This window comes from Bombus bifarius, unplaced genomic scaffold (genome assembly GCF_011952205.1).
Source record: "Bombus bifarius isolate JDL3187 unplaced genomic scaffold, Bbif_JDL3187 scf7180000007974, whole genome shotgun sequence".
In the NCBI taxonomy this organism is placed as follows: Eukaryota; Metazoa; Arthropoda; class Insecta; order Hymenoptera; family Apidae; genus Bombus; species Bombus bifarius.
This window is the reverse complement of record NW_022884360.1, coordinates 378,156-395,146: the sequence shown is the minus strand read 5'-3', so window position 1 is coordinate 395,146 and position 16,991 is coordinate 378,156. Positions and strand designations below refer to the sequence as shown.

Here is a 16,991-nt window from a genome sequence, read left to right as displayed (position 1 = left end):
TCATTTTTCCTGCAAACGTGAAAAATTGCATTAGGTTGTCCGGAAAGTTTCTTCCATTTCGTAAGATGAAGAACAATTTCTGTTTTATATTATTTTATTCAGTTAGTTGCGATCCGTTTCGTTCTATTTCTATTATTATCTTCGCGCATAATTCAATAAAGTAATATAAAAGAAAAAATATCCTCCGTCTGTTATTTCCTTCTAAAGCGAAAGAAACTTTTCGGACAACCTAATACTCGCCGATTTTGGTGCAACTCGTTTCTATCCGAGCCAGCCTGTTCTGTGTAAGTGCTCCAATCTATAAAAAGTGAACGACCAGAGATGTCAAAAGATCGTTGAAGCGAAACTCGTGCCTTGTTTCTCTTACGATCTATAAATCTGTGCGAAAAGTGTTCCGAGGAGAATCATTTTCTAATGTAATTTCTGTAAGAAAGTAATTTGCTGGAATAATCGTACGTGCTTTCCGTAACGAAACGATTTCTTCCGAAGATTCGTCGAAGATTTGTTTCAACCATTTTTTCGTACCTTTTGTCGTTTTACTATTTGCAGCACTTGCGTGGAAGAGTCGTCTCGGGCAACAGAGTTGATTTCTTTCTTAAAGCAACAAACGAAATACGACTAAATTCTCAGGTAAATCTAACGAGCCAACAATTGACACGAGTCAACAAGGTTCTCTCGCTGGTGAAAATTTATTTCGCACGAAGGCAAAAATTGCAAATTGAAATTCAAAATCGAGTTACGCTCCATGTCGGTAGGCAGCGGACTTGCTTTTGTTTCTCGACCCACGCGGACCTCCAGTTAAGCCGCAACTAATTTTCCTTAAGTTTTGTGAAATTCGAATTACTTCGATTAAAGCCGCGGTTTAACTCGCCTTGGATTTGGATCGAGTTATTGGCTTGGCAACTAAGCGATTGCGGATTTTGTCAATACCGCCTAATCACAAGATCCGCAATCATTTAGTTGCCAAGCCATCTGCTTGCAAGTTGCAGCCAGAGATTCGTTCAGATCCTCGTTCGATTCCTATTCATCTAGCAGCAAGTTCCAGCAACTTTGCTTAGGCTGAACCAAGATATTATCGGTGCGGATTAAGCGACGCTTGAGTTAGCTCGACTTACGTTAAATCGCACGCTTAAATCGTCCGCATTTCACCGGACCTCGTATCACATCCTTACGATGGTGCACGCCTTTCCGCTGAAACCGTTTTACACCATTAACACTTTGACTGCCACGCAGAAATCACACGTTTCGCTCAAATGCCACGGGAGTATTTTTATTATTCAAAGCATATAATGGTAAAATAACAATAAGTTGACGATGTAAGGCAACGTTCCTCCCCGATGTACCGTTTATCTTATTGGTGGTCACGGGGACCACCGTGGCGCCTTGCTAACGGTTGATAGCGACATATTATAACAAGGCTTCGTTTACTTCAACAAACCATTCGCATTCGTTACTTCGTCGTAGGCAAAACGTGCAGAATATATCGTTGAAACGTGTAGAAGATATTAGTAAACAGTATTACGATTATCTTTATGATTTCGACGAAACGTTCGACTGAAATGGTGGAGGTAAAAGAAATTATGTTTCTGATAAACCAATGGTAGTGGTAGAATACAAGAGAGGAAAATGTGCTGTGGATTTATCGGATCGAACGATAGCATATTCTACGATACATAGAAGAACCCTCGAGTGGTGTACGAAATTAGCTTTAGAGTTACTGTTAAATACATCAATTTCAAACGCGATGATACTCTATAAACAAGCGACAGCAACAAAAATCAAGGTATCAGATTTTAGAATGGCACTCGCAATGCACCTTAGACGGTGCCATTCACCAGAGCCGTAAAATATCCTTATTCGACAAAGATCGCGACGCGAAATGCAGAGGAAAGAAGGGCAAGCGTACCTGGCGCGAAAATTTTGCAGAGAGTGCTATAAAATAATGTTAAACAGTTAGGATCAAAAATTGGTAAAAATCTGACCAAAAAGGCGACCACCTATCGTCCGGATTGTATCGATGAGCCACATTTGTGTTCAAAGTGTTTTAACACGGTGCACCGTTAGATGCAACGTTTCTTCTCATTTCTTTTTATCGACGTTCTAATAAAAATGTTTAATCGTTCAATGGGACACTTTTTGTTTCAAAGTATCTTCTATTTATCGGTTATATGGAAAATGCCCTAACTGTGAATTTTCATTCAATTTTTGCGATTGTAAGCAGTTGAAACGCTCCGCTCACCGATGACCACCGTGGCGTCACAGGAGAAACCGTGGCGGGTCATATATGACCGACGTGACAGTCAAAGTGTTAATTTCGTAGAAAATAATTTTGCCACGCGCATTAGTCCGCGTGACTGCGTTTCGCTGCGAACGCGCTCGTAACGGACGCGAAACGCACAGTTTTAGCGGCAATGGGTGATCAGGCACGCCATTTGTCGGCTCGCAAGAATGGTCCGGACAGCTGCTGAAAAACGACAGTAATCTCGCCAAAAAATATACATTCGTTCCGTCGCCGTATTACTCCCTCGACCGGTTCCACGCTCCTTCCTTTTTTTCCCTCCGCCGCGCGCGTTTCGCTTGATAAAAATGCGTTTTGCCGGCCGTCGTATTTTCGATAGCGAATTTTTATCGTAAACCGATTTCTGCCTCGCGCTGCGTCGGCTGTCTGCTCGTTGCTCGGCCTGTTGAAGCTTCTGCCTGTTTATCGTCTTATAGAACTCGATTCGGTGCCATTTTTATCCATCCGTTTCCATATTTCCACTCGCGATTTCCATTTTCCCAGTCTCGCGTTTCGCAGCTGACGATAACGTAAATGGCGATAGTGTACCTACGAAACGAAGTTACAGCTCGTCTCGGCACATTTACGGCAACGCGATCGACCAATTTCAAAATTTTATTTAACACCAGAAGTTGGTAGATCGTTTCGGTGGCCTGTTCGAGAACAAACTTTCGTCCACGTGTTACCTACAGTCGGTTCCGTTAGTTACACGATGTTGTTTTAACGCGAGTGTTGGAAGTTTTTGTTGCGCTGCAAAAAATCTGGTCGAAAGACAGATAAGACAGCGGACGTTGTGTCGGGCCACGGATCGTTGCCAGCGAGACAGAAAGAAGCAAAATCTATGGAGAAGCCGAAAACAAACAAGTGGCGGAACTCGCGGGAATCGATAACATTTAACGGAATTACTGGAAGAGAAGCGTGACGAAGCGGGGAAACTGGGAAGAGGAAGAAATAAGTCGACGATCGAGGGAACTGTAAAGAGTAAAAACAGGTGTGCGCGACGTTGGTAATTGAAACGTTAATGGACACCGAGAAAAACCGTGACTAGAACGGCTCGACGTTAACATTACCACGGAAAAAGAGGGGGAAAAATGCAACTGGATAGAGGAAACGGGTGAAGAGAGAATGAAAGAGAAAGAGAGAGAGAGAGAGAGAGGAGAGTACAATGGGAGCGTCGATCGCGTTGCGGCGTCGAGAATTTTAATCGATGTTTCCGGATTGTCGTTGCAGCTATTCCGTCGCTCTTTTGTCGCCAGTAATTTTCATTCGCTAACGATTCGATTCTCGCCGCAAGAAAGCCTCGTCGAAGTCTCGTTTCTCGTTAATTGCTATCCTACCGTTGTTTTACCCTTTCACCAGACGCACGTGCTGTCCTCTTCTCTCGCGCCATCTATGCAACAAATATTTTTACGCCACTGTGTCTCTCAACGAGACCTTTTTTCGGCTAATTTTCGCTTCTCAACCCTCTCGGTTCTTACCGAACAAAGGAAACGTGGAAACGACAATATCGACCGATCGAAGGATGGAAATCTGGTAGATTTTTTTGCAGCCGGAATCTTTTTTATCGATTAAAACGCAATCTGCGGACGCAACACGTGCCCATCGATCCTGCCAACTTCTTTCCACGAAATTACCACGATATTCCGCGACAGATTCTTCCATCGTAGAAACGTCGATGTGAAAATAATATCTTTGCCTATCCTTTGGATATAAATATGTATCGGGAAGTTGAAGAAAAGCGGGCATTTTTTATCCCTTTCTGGTGATCGTGATCTTTGGACAACAAGGTGTTTAGCATGGCTGGATGTAAGTGTTAATTACGTGGAAAATATTTGCGGTGTGAAACGCGAGCGGAGGGCCAGCGTTCCTCGGTCATAAAGAAATTATGGCTCGGCCACAGACAGAGAAACGCGAAGAACTCCGGAGGGAGAAGCGGGGCAGGCCGCAATCACTGTGTAACGAAGACAACAAGGACTTCCTGCATGCTTACGAAGTATACGCTGTCGGTAGTCTGCCACTTGGTCTGCATACCGGGTGTCACAAACATTTATGTAACTCGATTCCGGTTTTTCCAACCTTGCGTCGATCCGTAGCATGTTCCCGGCGCATGTACAGCGGCGTAGGAGAAAAATTTCGACACAGGAAACATTCGATAATCGCACGAAAAGATCCTCTGGATAATTGCACGATCTTCGTTCCCGTTGCCGAGGGCAAGTTCGCCCGATACAACACGAAACTCGACGGCCCACCGCGATCGAATAACGTAACACGATCCGATGTCAGATATCGCTGAAACGTGGTATCGAGTTACCAGTTCGGAAGCGAAACTTTGTTATTTCTAACGTTTGTTGTAAAATTTTGTTGCTTCTAGCAACGTGTTTGCGACGGCTCGCTGATTCGAACGAGACCAAACACGATGTAATTTGAACGATATTCAACTTTTCCTATATATTTAATTATCGTTTATCGAGTGAGCGAACATGCTGGAAATTATATGGCGTTTGGTGTCGTTCTAATCAGAAGAACGTAACGAGCACGTTGGCGAAAGTTTCATTGATCGCAAAGCAGAGATAAAGCATCTTCGTTTTCGAGTTAAAGGTCCCAGCTTATCGCGAACCTTTAAACTTTGCCGAACGCGTCCACTCTCAGTCCTCTTTCTTCGTCACTCGCGTTCTTCCTCTCTGCGTTCCACGTGTCTCAGATTTCAATTTCCAGGAACGGAGTCGTTTTTATATCCTCGTCGGTGGAAAGCTCGAGCCCCGTTTCTTGCGCAGTTGTCGAACGTAAAATTATCGCTATAGAACGGAAGACCGTGAACATTTAAAGGCTCATCGCTCGATTGCGTTGTATATTCTATGGAATCTAAGAATTCTCGTTGTTTCAAGGTCATTTGTTCAAAGATCGACGAGCTCCGAAAAAATAGATCGAGTTTGGCTACGTTTAAACAGTACGGCGATACATCGCTGCCTGTAACTAATTGTTACAAGAAACCGGTCACTTTCGAGCTCTTTATTCCGGCGAATCGTCGCGTTGGAAGAATTCAAATGTGACGAAAATTCGCGAGTCCGTGAAGATCCAGTTAGAGGAAAAAGCAGGTGTCCCAAGGTTTGCCTCGTCGGTCGACTTATATCCCATCTTCGTCGACGTTGTTGAAAATTTAATGCTCAGCTGTTTCACTCACTCGTACCATAACTGTAGATACCTGCAAATGGAAAACTCTTTGGCTGAAGTTTTCGCCAAGTGAGAAGCTCGACCCCTGGTCGAAAGTAGCCTTTAAAAATCAGTGTAACCCACCCCCGAGAGACATAAACCACAGGTCCGACTCGCAGGAGTTTAGGTAGAAACACGGTCGAGTCGCAGATTTATGCGAAGTTTCCTGCGGTCGTGTCCATCCGGCGTCACCGAGCCATCCTCGTTCGTTTCTCGCCAGCGAATTATGCGAAGATCCGAGCGAGCTCCTCTTGCCGCTCCTCGAGCCGCTTGTACCGTGTTCTCCTTTGTCCGTGCCCTAACCAGGATCCTCGTAAAGCACCATACGCTCACGGAATGTCTGTTGCCGAACTCTCAAGTGTCTCGTTCACGGGCCTTGGTCTTGCATCCGGCAAACTCCATGGGCAAGTTTGATGGCTGCCTTCCCTCGCACGCTATCGGGATTATTCGAACGATAGTGGCTGGCGTCTTGGACCGGCACGCCGTATGGCTCAGCCAGCCATTAGTTTCCGAGAATCGGCTGCGACGTTGCGCGCTGCGAGTTGGACGAGCGTCGCTGACGAAACTGCCCATTGACAGCGATTTTACATCGATTGCTGCGACTTTGCTGGAAGTCTCCCAGTGGATCGACGATACAATTGTCCGCAATTTCGTTGCACTATTTTCATAATCGACTGTATCTGAGTTTCACATGATTTTGATTTTGCTTTGATTTAGGTTTCGGTTTTCTCGGATCATTCTCGCAGTTGTCTTTGTCGATCTTCGATAATTGATGGACGTAACATCTATCGGAGCTAATTCCTTTTTGCTTCATGTGGCAGTGGAGCAAATCGACAGTTTCCATAAAGACGAAGCCAGGTCCGGGACACGATTTCTCCGGCAAAGTGGAAGCTGTTGATTTCTCGGTTTTGGCTTTTGCATTTCGTTAAACGGGCTTCAAATTGGCTACGTTGAATGTTATCTTCTGGCTAGAATTTCCACAGAGCTCTCGTGCCTTCTTTTTCATATCTTCTTTTCGTTCTATTATCTTCGTAGCCATCTCTATCGGGCGTTATCCAGCTTAGCTTAAGCCGAGATTGAAGTCCCTGGAAGATTTCCGACATCGTAGATTGTTTCTTAAAGCTGAGGCTGCCTGCCGGCTGTTTAGACGAGGCTTCTCGACATAATACACATCATGGACACGGTGTCTCCGATATTTTACGTACTTTTCGCGTGTCTTCGTCTTGCGTGTAGTAAATATCATCAGTCTGAAAATGAGGATGGCGACTCGCAGACTTGCAGAGTTGCAGATTTCTACGATGTTTCTGGTTTCATGAGCGAGCGTATCGTAGGCGAAACGATGGATTGTTGGAAACGATGGAAACAGCCGAGAAATGCAACGAAAAGGGTGCACAGTGGTAAGAGCGACTTTGAAATTCAGCCGCGCGAGGTAAAGTCCGTAAACTCGTAATTAGAATCGGCTGGCTAATTTGATTCACGGCGAGAGGCTGTGCGAAAGGGGTGGAGGCGGAACCGGGGGATTCTAAAAGCATCGTGGCCCCGCAACGAACGGAGTAAGTGGCAATACGCCGATGCACGAAATTCAGAATGAATTTATTAGGCGACGCGCGGAGGTCTGCTGCTGACGGTCTCTTTGAGACGTCTGTCGACGCTGCTGCATACACCGTGTCTATTTATTATTCACGACGCGCTCAGTTTTAATCGCGCGCTCGTTCCTTTTCTATTTTCTTTGCTCGCCACCGTCGCAAAGCTTTTCTACCTTTCGCCTCACCTTCCACCTTTCGCTCGCACCCGATCAACGAGATTCGACTGTTCGCGTTTTGCATTGGCAACTAAGTGATCGCGGATTTTGTCATTAGGTGACAATGGCAAAATCCGCAGTCACTTAGTTGCCAACGCAATATTTACGAAGAACGTAGCGCAATCCTCTGTTCTTTGCAAGTGGACAGTGTTGTTTCTGAAAGAATTTGCATTTGGCGAACGTTAGCATGAAAATTACCGATGTTTCTACAGGGACGCGCGAATCGAATGTTGGATTTTCGACAGTAATTGCACGATCGTTTGCTTTCGTCTCGATTAACACTGGAACTACCACACCAGTGAAATTGACTGGTTTTACAATTTTGTTTTAAAATTCCCACTTCGTGTTATATGTTTTTCCGCAATGATGTAATGACTTTCGTAACGATAACTGAAAGAATAACATAACGAATTTTATTTTGTTTCTTTATGTATTCGAACTGAAAATAATTTTGTATCGAGGCTACTTGTACCAATAGCAGTGAAAATGACCGGTACTTGTCAAAGTGTACAGGAGTCCTGTAATCCGTTTATCGAAACCCAATTAACCAGTTTCCTCGTTTTCTACAACTTGCCACGCGTTTTTCAAATTTTGACCGCGTATCTCTCGATACGACGATATCAGTTATCAGGAAAATGCAGGATCGAACGCTGGATCGCTGGATGCTAACGCTGGAAATACCACAGCAGTGAAAATGACTGGTTCTACGATTTTATAAACGCGTCAAGCCTCGTTCAGGGATCCCAGATGGATTAATAATAGCAAAAATGTACTACGTAACATGGAATTGCTTCTGTAAGAAAGCAATAAATCGATAAATATACAAATATTCTATTATTACGTATTTTTTAAACCGGTCATTTTGACTGATTTTGGCTGAAACAGCTTCGTGTTAACTATCGGTGGTTCTAGTGTTAAGCCGCAGTTTCGTGGAATCGACGCAAAGCACACCCGGTACATGGGCCGAGCGTGGAAGGGGCCGCGGCTGATTTGCTTTTCAGTCGCGCGACCAGTCGAACGTTTCGGTGCAGCGCGAACCGTTTGAAGTCGACCGCGGTGTTTGCGATGGAACATTTTTTCCACGCTGGCACCAACATCCACGCCGGGCTCCTCTGCATTCACGGCGTCGTCTACGTAGCTAATATCCGGCGTCCGACGTGAAAAATCCTCGCATCCACTCGCCACCCTGCCCTTCTCTCCTTTGTTGAAACGCGAATTTCGCCAACCCTCTTTTTCTCGCCTAAACGAAGTGGACGTGACGTGGTTCCGCGCCCGGAACCCCAGACATGAAAAACACAGTTTCATCGCGCGCGTAATTGAATTCGGCTGCCTGCGCGCCTCTGAAATATCCTTTTCTTAGCTGCGATTTAACGTTAAAGTCAACCGTGCCCCACTGACCCCGGTCCAACTAAGAAGAAACTTTAACCCTTTGCACTCGTATGTCGAGTGTGGCTCGACATCAGTTTTTATCTCAGCAGCTCCTTTATCGAGTCCCACTCGACATTCTTCCATGTCCACCTCTTTTTGTGAAACGTGCGAAAGAAAACGAGGATTGCATCCTGGAAATTGTTTCGAGATATATCATACACTTGGAAATTAGAAACTACAACAATAGTGCGAATAGAACTGGTATTTAAGTGAATCTCTTTCTTCCTTTATTTATCTAAATTGCCTTATTTTTTAGTTAAAGTAAATTTCAAACAAAACACTTGAAAGCGTTGCCAGCTACTGGTAACAAAATTGAAATAAAATTCAGGATGCAAAGGGTTAAAGATCTTGACCCAAGGTTATATTGACTCGCTGCGATATTTGCCAACGTCACGTTGTCAGAACGTGATTGTGTCAGAAGCGTTACCGTGTTACGTTACAACTGTGCGCAAGATGTACCGTTTATTTATATTCTGCTTCCAATTTGTTCGTATTTGACGATATCGGATCGTACAGGGTGGGGGTGGTAGTCGTAGTAGAACCGGGCAGAGAGCGACATACGTCGAAAGTACGTCAAGAATTGAGTGGAAAACGTGGAATAAAATTTGTTCATTGGACGCTTGGTTTCTGAGAAAATCGAGTCTGAAGATTCGTCGGCTATGTGATTTAACTCGGCCAAGCGCCGGCCAGCTACGTGCAAACAATCAACAGGAGATTATTGCGCGCCTGAGAATAAGCGAAAAAGAAGCGAAATGAAATTTCTCCGATTTAAGGCCGCGTTTACAAGGAAATCAATTTTCAACGCGTTTAATCACGCGCCCCAAACATACGCCCGATGCATTTCCAAGATTATTCTTTGCTGGGAAACGAACCACCTTGTGAGAAAATTGCATTCTATATTGTTGGCTTGTTTTTAAACGTAGCTTAAACCCCGTGTCGATAATTTCACTCCTGTTCAGTCGGCGATTAGCCAAATTTCAAATTTTCAAGAATACTCGTCAAATCTTCCAAGTGGATTTTCCTTTTCCCGGCTGAAAACATGTTGCAGGAAATTTTTCTCTCGTCGTTTTACGTAGAATCAGCCGAATGTGCGGCGATTACCGCCGCGCCGCAAGCAGAAAATCACGTCGAAAATTGGCACGAAAACGAGGAGCATGCGAATTCGTGGAGTTTCGCAAATCGCTCGAAGTTAGCCTAACGCAGAAGATTGCGGATTGGCTTTTAAACGACTGGATCGCTGCATTGATTGTTGACCTTGCGGCACGAACCGTCGCTATTCTCGTCGCGTTTTAATGAATAACGACGAGCAATCGATAGTCCGTGGGCCGCCCAGGACTGGGTTTTCAGCAAGTCCAAGGAGAATTCCATTAAAGTTAAGCGACGTGGTCAAGTACGCCTAAAGTCCATTGAATTAAACATCGATGTGGCCCTTCTGTGGCTTTGTTTACGCCCGATGCTCGATGGTCTCGGAAGAGTCGCGCGAGGAAAAGGCGTTGGTGGCTGAGAGTGAGGCTTCTCGGTGTCTGGAATTGGCCGAATCTTGCCACGTTTGACGATCGGTTAATCGGCCAGTGAACGCGAAACGTTCGAACGAAAATTGGAAAAAGAAGTTGAAAATTGAAGTTTGCGTTGCAACTGAAATTCCAGTTCCGACGCGCTGCCATATAATCCACGCGTCTGCACGCTGTCTGAAGACCTTGCGTTCTTGCGGATGACCGATAGATCATCGAACTTCAGCTGCACCCGAACCACGAAGTTCCGAATATCCGCTGAATGTGTTTCGATCGTACACGTAGCTGACGAACCCTCTTCCTCAAAAAACAGAAGAAAAAAAAAAGATTAAACTTATTCCAACCTAACGGCTTTCGCATAAATGTGAAACGTAATTTGCCAGCATCGTAAGTCGACCGCCTCGTGAGTGTCCTCCCAAAAACATTAAAGATTTTGAGAAGAGAAGAAAACTTCACTTACGGAGTCCCACTTTTACCAGCAGACGATTCCACGAACAGTTCTGAGACCTTAACGCCAGCTCTCAGACCTCGCTATAAGGTCAGCGAGTCGCAGGATGCTGAGAATGCTGGGACCACGACAGCGCCTCTAATCGGTCTGGCGGATAAAAGAGCGAGAAAGGAACGTGGTCTCGCGACGAGGCTAAAACGGCGACGCGGTCAGATTAATCCAAACAGCTGGCGTTCCATTATTCTGCGAAATAATGACAAGTTTGCGGAGGGGAGGGGGTATCGTTCGGTAATGGCTGGCGACAGTTCCATCGCGGCTCGCTGAGAGCAATATCGACGTAAATCGAGTAATAACGTCGCGAAGCAGCGGATTCCACGCCGATGTAATTCCTCGCATAAACATCCAGCATGCAATTACGCGGTAATGCAATTTCCCGCCCAACCTGCCTCGCTTCATCCTTCTCTTTCTTTTCCTCGCGTCTGGCGTCGCATTTCAAGGAAACCACGCGACTGTCGAAAATGAAGCGACACGTGGAACGTGCGTAGCTTTCGGACAAATGACAGTCGCGATCGAAAACGTCGCTAGAGCGAAGAACGAAGATTCGACCGGTTGCTGAATATCGCAGTCTCGCGCTCCTGTCGCACAGACGATAACACGGGGCACAGGAAGTTTCGTCAGCCGTCGAAACTGTCCACGTTTGTTTGATCCCAACTATTCTTCCTCGCAAGATGACATGCCTGTTTTTGAATTGGTCGCGAGTCAGAAGACAAAAAAGAGCGTGTGAAAGTCGGCACAGTCGTTGGAATTTGTGAACAATTTCTAGGACAAAAGTCATGTACACCCTATCGCTGAACTTCGCGGTATAAAAGCTTCCTGGTGGAAATTTGATTCAGCAGCGAGAAGACAGTAGAAGAAGCTTGGCCGTATAAAACGGTCTCGCACAGGCTATCGTATGATCTCTTTCTCGACAAAGTAACGGCAATTCAGAGACGGACCAGCGATCCCTTAATTTCGTTGCAAAGTGTGCGTGGTCCGACCTGGTCTACAAGCGTTCCAGCTGTTAAGAGATACGATCGAAGGCTAGCACGGATAGCTTGGCGGATGGATGTACTACCAGGTAGATCTTTTCCATCGTTTTCTCTTTGCTCGGTCGAATTACAGCGGCACAATTGTATTCACGTATCGTCTATTGCGCCCCACCCTATGACATTCTATTCTACTGTTCTCTATTGTACTATTATTCTAGCATTTCTATCCTCTATATTCTACCATATGTATACGCTACCATTATAGTACTCTCTTTCATTCTATCGATGTAACATTCTCCTATTCGATATCATTCCTCCGTTCCAGTATCGCCTGCCGTGTCTGTCACCAGATATTCGCATTTCCATTTTCCAGCGTTTCGATTTTCGAAGAAATTCATATAGCAAAGGCGTGGATACTGTTAGCTGGTGCTGAAACTTCATCGAATGGCAATTACGTTGATCGAAAGGTTAACACGAGCGTTAGAACTTGCAGACCGAGAACGTTATCGCCAACTTGTATTAGTTAACACTAGCTCGCTGTTCCGGGCAAACCTCTCTTTCTCAGTGCGATGATAAATTCCGATCGATCGGTCGTGAGAACGACTAAAGTTCTGCACCAGGCGAACAAAACTGCGTTACGAATAACTTGTTGATTCGCTTCAACAACCGTCTCTCGTTCGAGAACGTTTGAAGCAAGTTGCTGGGATTCCTTATCGTCGATATTTTACTTCGATGTTCATCGAGACGGAGAGTACCGCCCAGAGACGAGAAGATGAGTAGCGAAACGTCTCCCTAGCGAAAGGAGTACACTCTTCCCGCTCCGATTGATTCCAACTTTGATGCTGCAGCATCCGACTGTCGAATCAGTTTTTGTCAGCCTTTCAATTCGACAGAGAGTCTTCGTATCAAGCATACTTTAGCCACTCTTGTTCTTTATCTTCTCTTACGGTATACAAAAATAAGCCCCTCGACAATCAATGTACGTTCCATGGATACGATATTACATCTCTTCAGACTACTATTCTATCCTAGAATTCCAAGCTTCTTCTTCTTTTCTCGTCATTTGTACGTTAATGTAACTACGTCAGCTTTTCATTGACGAGTCCAGTCAGATTCATAATATAATCAGCTTAATCATCCTCATTTTTATTCAAAAACAGTCAATGTGCATTCCATGAATACTATATTGGATCTCTTCGGACAACTATGCTATCCAAGAATTCTAAACTCTTCATTCTTTTTCCACTACTCATACGTTAAAACAACTATATCATTCTGCTATTCATGAGTCCAATAGAATTCATAATATACTCGCCTTAACCATCCTCATTTTTGTTCGAAAACGGTCAATATACATTCCATGGATACCTGAACGTCTTTTCTCGTCAGTTGTACACTAAGAAGACTACGTCAGCCTTTCACCGATGAGACCAACTCGATTCACGGTATGCTCCTTCTAACTTTCATTTTTCCGAATCTTCTATTTTCCTGCTCGTACCTTACGAAAGCAACGTAACTCTGAACGATCCATTCCAGAGATGCCAAACGGCAACGCTGCAAGCATCATTCGCCTCCAAGAATCCTAGACTTTCCACTCTTTTTTCGCCCCTAGTGCTACACCAAAAAAGCATCAGCCTTTCATTAGCCGAGTCCGCTTCGATCCATCAGGCAACCCACTACCCCTGCACTTACAAATCTTCGCCTTTCTCCCTCGCATCGTACAAAAACATCGAAACTCTGTATACGCTGCATTCCACGGATAGCTGGAACTTGCGAGACAACGAAGCTTCCGTCGAAGAATCCTGCACCCTTTCCTCGCCACTTGTTCATCGATCACCGCGCGGATCACGGCAGACACCCTGTGCGTGTACCGTCATCCCCTTAGATCCGTAAAAGGAAGCGGGGTCGAGCGGACGAGCGGCGCTCGCGAGTCAAAACACCCTCGGGCCAAGCGAGACCAACCCCTTCGCCACTCCGTACGTTCACTCGGACGTTTGCACGTGTGGGTCGCGCGTATGCAGCGCGTAGGAGCGTGGATTATATCGGCACATGCGCGGTGAACGGTGTCGCGTCGCCGGAGAAGCGGACGTAGCCGCCGGCGTGTCAAAACTATTCCACCCGTGGCGAACGTTCAGTACGGCGTGGTACTCGCTCGCGAACGTTCCCTTCCGTCCCTTCTGCACGCGTCCGAGCTTCCGGCTGCCGCGTGCTCGCGAGTAAACGCGTCGCTTCCGGTACCCGTTCTTCGGAGCCGGCTGGCCAGTTGGCGCGAACAGGAACGACGCAACGTTATCGCGTGTCGTTGTTTTTCCCGACATTCGTTCACTTCTCTTGCGTTCTCGCAGTCGTTGTTCGAGTTGCCCGGTTGCTTGGAGTTTCCGTGTTCGCAGCGTTGAAACGCTTCTGTGCAGTTTGAACAACCAAGTTGCACTACGTTTGATGGCCTCTTAGCTAGACGAGTAATTTTCCAAGTGGTAAGCACGTTTCTGTAATTGCACAACTGTAGCGTCGCGTTCTTCCGGCTCTTCTACTCGTTCGTTTACGTCTATACGTTTGCATCGTTCGGGTTTGACAAGGTTTTACGAGGTTTGAACGAACAGGTTTGAGGGGATTTGTTGCGATGACGAGATAGCGCAACTATTCGTCGCGTGGAAATTGTCATTTTGTCCTTTGAATTGGTTCGATTTGGTCGGCGTGAAGTTTGAACGAGCAAGTTGGAGAAGGTTTAAGGTTTGAAGCGAGGAATAGGCGTGTTTTTCAAACGGCTAATAGAATATTGTTTGTAAGTTTAGCGAGGCTTGTCGGCGGTTTCGCTGGTTCGATGTGCTGGATATTCTTCGTGCAACGGATGATAGATTCTTGGCGGTTTCTGCGGCAACGTGGTAATGTATTCGTTGCCGCTGACGCGAAATTGCGCTGGTTTGAGAGATAGCAGTGCAGCGTAAGAAAACGGTATCGTAAACGAAAGTAAAATACTCTCGCGTAACCACATATCGAGTAACTGACAAATTACGAGCTGCCTTTTGCTCCTTCTTCCCATAGTTTTACAATTTCATATTTACACACTTTCACGCAATTTAACACGTTTCCTTATGAGCGACACAATTTATTATTCCTATTATAGCTTGTAACAATTTCAATTGTTCAGACTGCATCTAATAGTAATAAGAGTAATATTATCTTGGCAATTACATTCATTAGGTGGCAATTACAAAATCCGCAATCACTTAGTTGCCAATCCAATATTATTTCATTGGATTATGTACATTCTTTCCCAATAGAAGAAACTTTGTTACATCTGTTATTTTCTTATAAAATTAGGGTATGTTACAGTTATGTGCATACATCAGGTTGTCCTAAAAGTTTCTTTCGTTTTATGAGGAAACAATAGATGCACAGTATCTTTTGTTTTATATTATTTCATTGGATTATGTACATTCTGTTGCAATAGAAGAAACATTGTTGTGCATCTGTTATTTTCTTACAAAGTTATGTGTATATATTAGGTTGTCCTAAAAGTTTCTTTCGTTTTATAAGGAAACAATAGATGCACAGTTCTTTTGTTTTATATTGGCTTGGCAACTAAGTGATTGTGGATTTTGTAATTGCCACCTAATGACCAATATTATTTCATTGGGTTATGTACGTTCTGTTTCAATACAACAAATAATGTTGTGCATCTGTTATTTTCTTATAAAGTTATGTGTATATATTAGGTTGTCCTAAAAGTTTCTTTCGTTTTATAAGGAAACAATAGATGCACAGTTCTTTTGTTTTATATTGGCTTGGCAACTAAGTGATTGCGGATTTTATCATTAAGTGGCAATTACAAAATCCGCAACCACTTAGTTGCCAACCCAATAATTGTGAATATTCACAATTGAGAAATAATTTCAGAAATTAGCAAATACTTGGTGAAATCGATAAAAGGTACAATGGAATTTTGCAATTATACGGGTAACTGTACGAGTCTGTTAAACAATTTTTTGCAATCGTAGAATACTGAAATTACGCGTTGGCGTGAGAATGTCGAAGACGTGGAAAATGTAAGGCGCGGACAGGAAGAGCTGTCCCAACGGTATATCAGCAAGTTATCGCAGATTTCGATGGCCGGTTGCGGTCCACCGATCGTTGGGTATCTCCGTTGAGGAAACTCTCGTTTCCAGGAAACTTGTGTTGCGTAACGCGCGCGACGCGAGTCGGATGAGCGACACGACCGAACGATTCCACTGAAAACAGCGAATCAGCTGTTCTCCTCGATTTAACTCCTTTGCTTTGCGGTTCGTTCCGCGTTTTAATACTCTTTTTCCTCGAAGATCAAACGCGCGATATTTGCGTACCGTCGCTCCTCAAATAATGGCAAACATCCAATTTCAGATACAAATTTCAAGAAGCTGTATGCAAATCAAAATTGCGAAAGATTCTACGGATTTGTAGATTTTTATCGAACGTACGAAATCGACGATAAATTGCCGATTGAAAGGTTCGGTGTTGAAAAGAATTTACAATCAAATGTACAGTCTTAAAATAGAAAAATGTTAACGATAAGTCGGTATCATTCTTCGTTGAGAAATTGAAATTAAAGGTAATTTCATCGAAATTCAGATTTCTCTGTTTGCCGTGTTCGATGCACAGGGCTATTTGCTTTACTTGATTCGCGACTTGGAAACCGCACAAACTGGCTATCGTGATATTCACGTAACAGAGCCGCGTTATGACAGTTTGACATTAACAGATGTCGATCTCGTAATTCCGCATCGCCGTCTAAAAATCAATTTTATCGTGTCATAATATCCCGCCGTACGCAACTGCGATAACACAGTGGCAAATCAAATCGTTAATCGTACATTTCCTAGTTAGATTACATGCTGTCGGAAATAAGGTAAACGCAGGAGGCCGATACGAATCAAAAATTAAAAGAGTCGCAGCCCGAGATTAAAAGGGAAATATCAAGATAAAATCTTCGAATTAAATCAGCGTGAGATCCGCCACAGAAATCATCTATCTCTCTCCGTATTTCTCTTTCTTCTCTGTTTCAACCAAAAAGTATATTGCGTGTACAAAAAAAAAAAAAAAAAAAAAAAGAAAAGGAAAAAGGGAATGCTCCTCATCTTTTAATTCGAATTTCCACTTGGGACGGATGCAATCCTGTTCATCGTAAACAAACAATCGAACCGAAATATTCGAGGCCAATGAATCGATTCGCGTCCGAGCTCGCGATCAGCCTATTTTTAAAATTCAAATGCGCACACGCCGCTGTTGTTTATGGAATCGTCGCGGAGAATGG

At 44.4% G+C, this 16,991-nt stretch overlaps 1 protein-coding gene across 5 annotated transcripts in view; it reads left to right on the top strand.

Annotated features, from left to right (window-relative positions):
- Window positions 1–16,991, top strand: part of LOC117216919 (alpha-mannosidase 2) — a 151,103-nt gene that overhangs the window by 59,949 nt on the left and 74,163 nt on the right. The window contains exon 1 of one of the 5 annotated variants that reach the window (XM_033464094.1): window positions 11,774–11,793. The exons of 3 other annotated variants lie outside the window; for them this stretch is intronic. The gene's annotated coding sequence lies outside the window, so the exon portion shown is untranslated. Of the gene's footprint in view, window positions 1–11,773; window positions 11,794–14,031; window positions 14,179–16,991 lie in introns of those variants that run through there. One more of the 5 variants, XM_033464089.1, reaches the window with a different exon arrangement.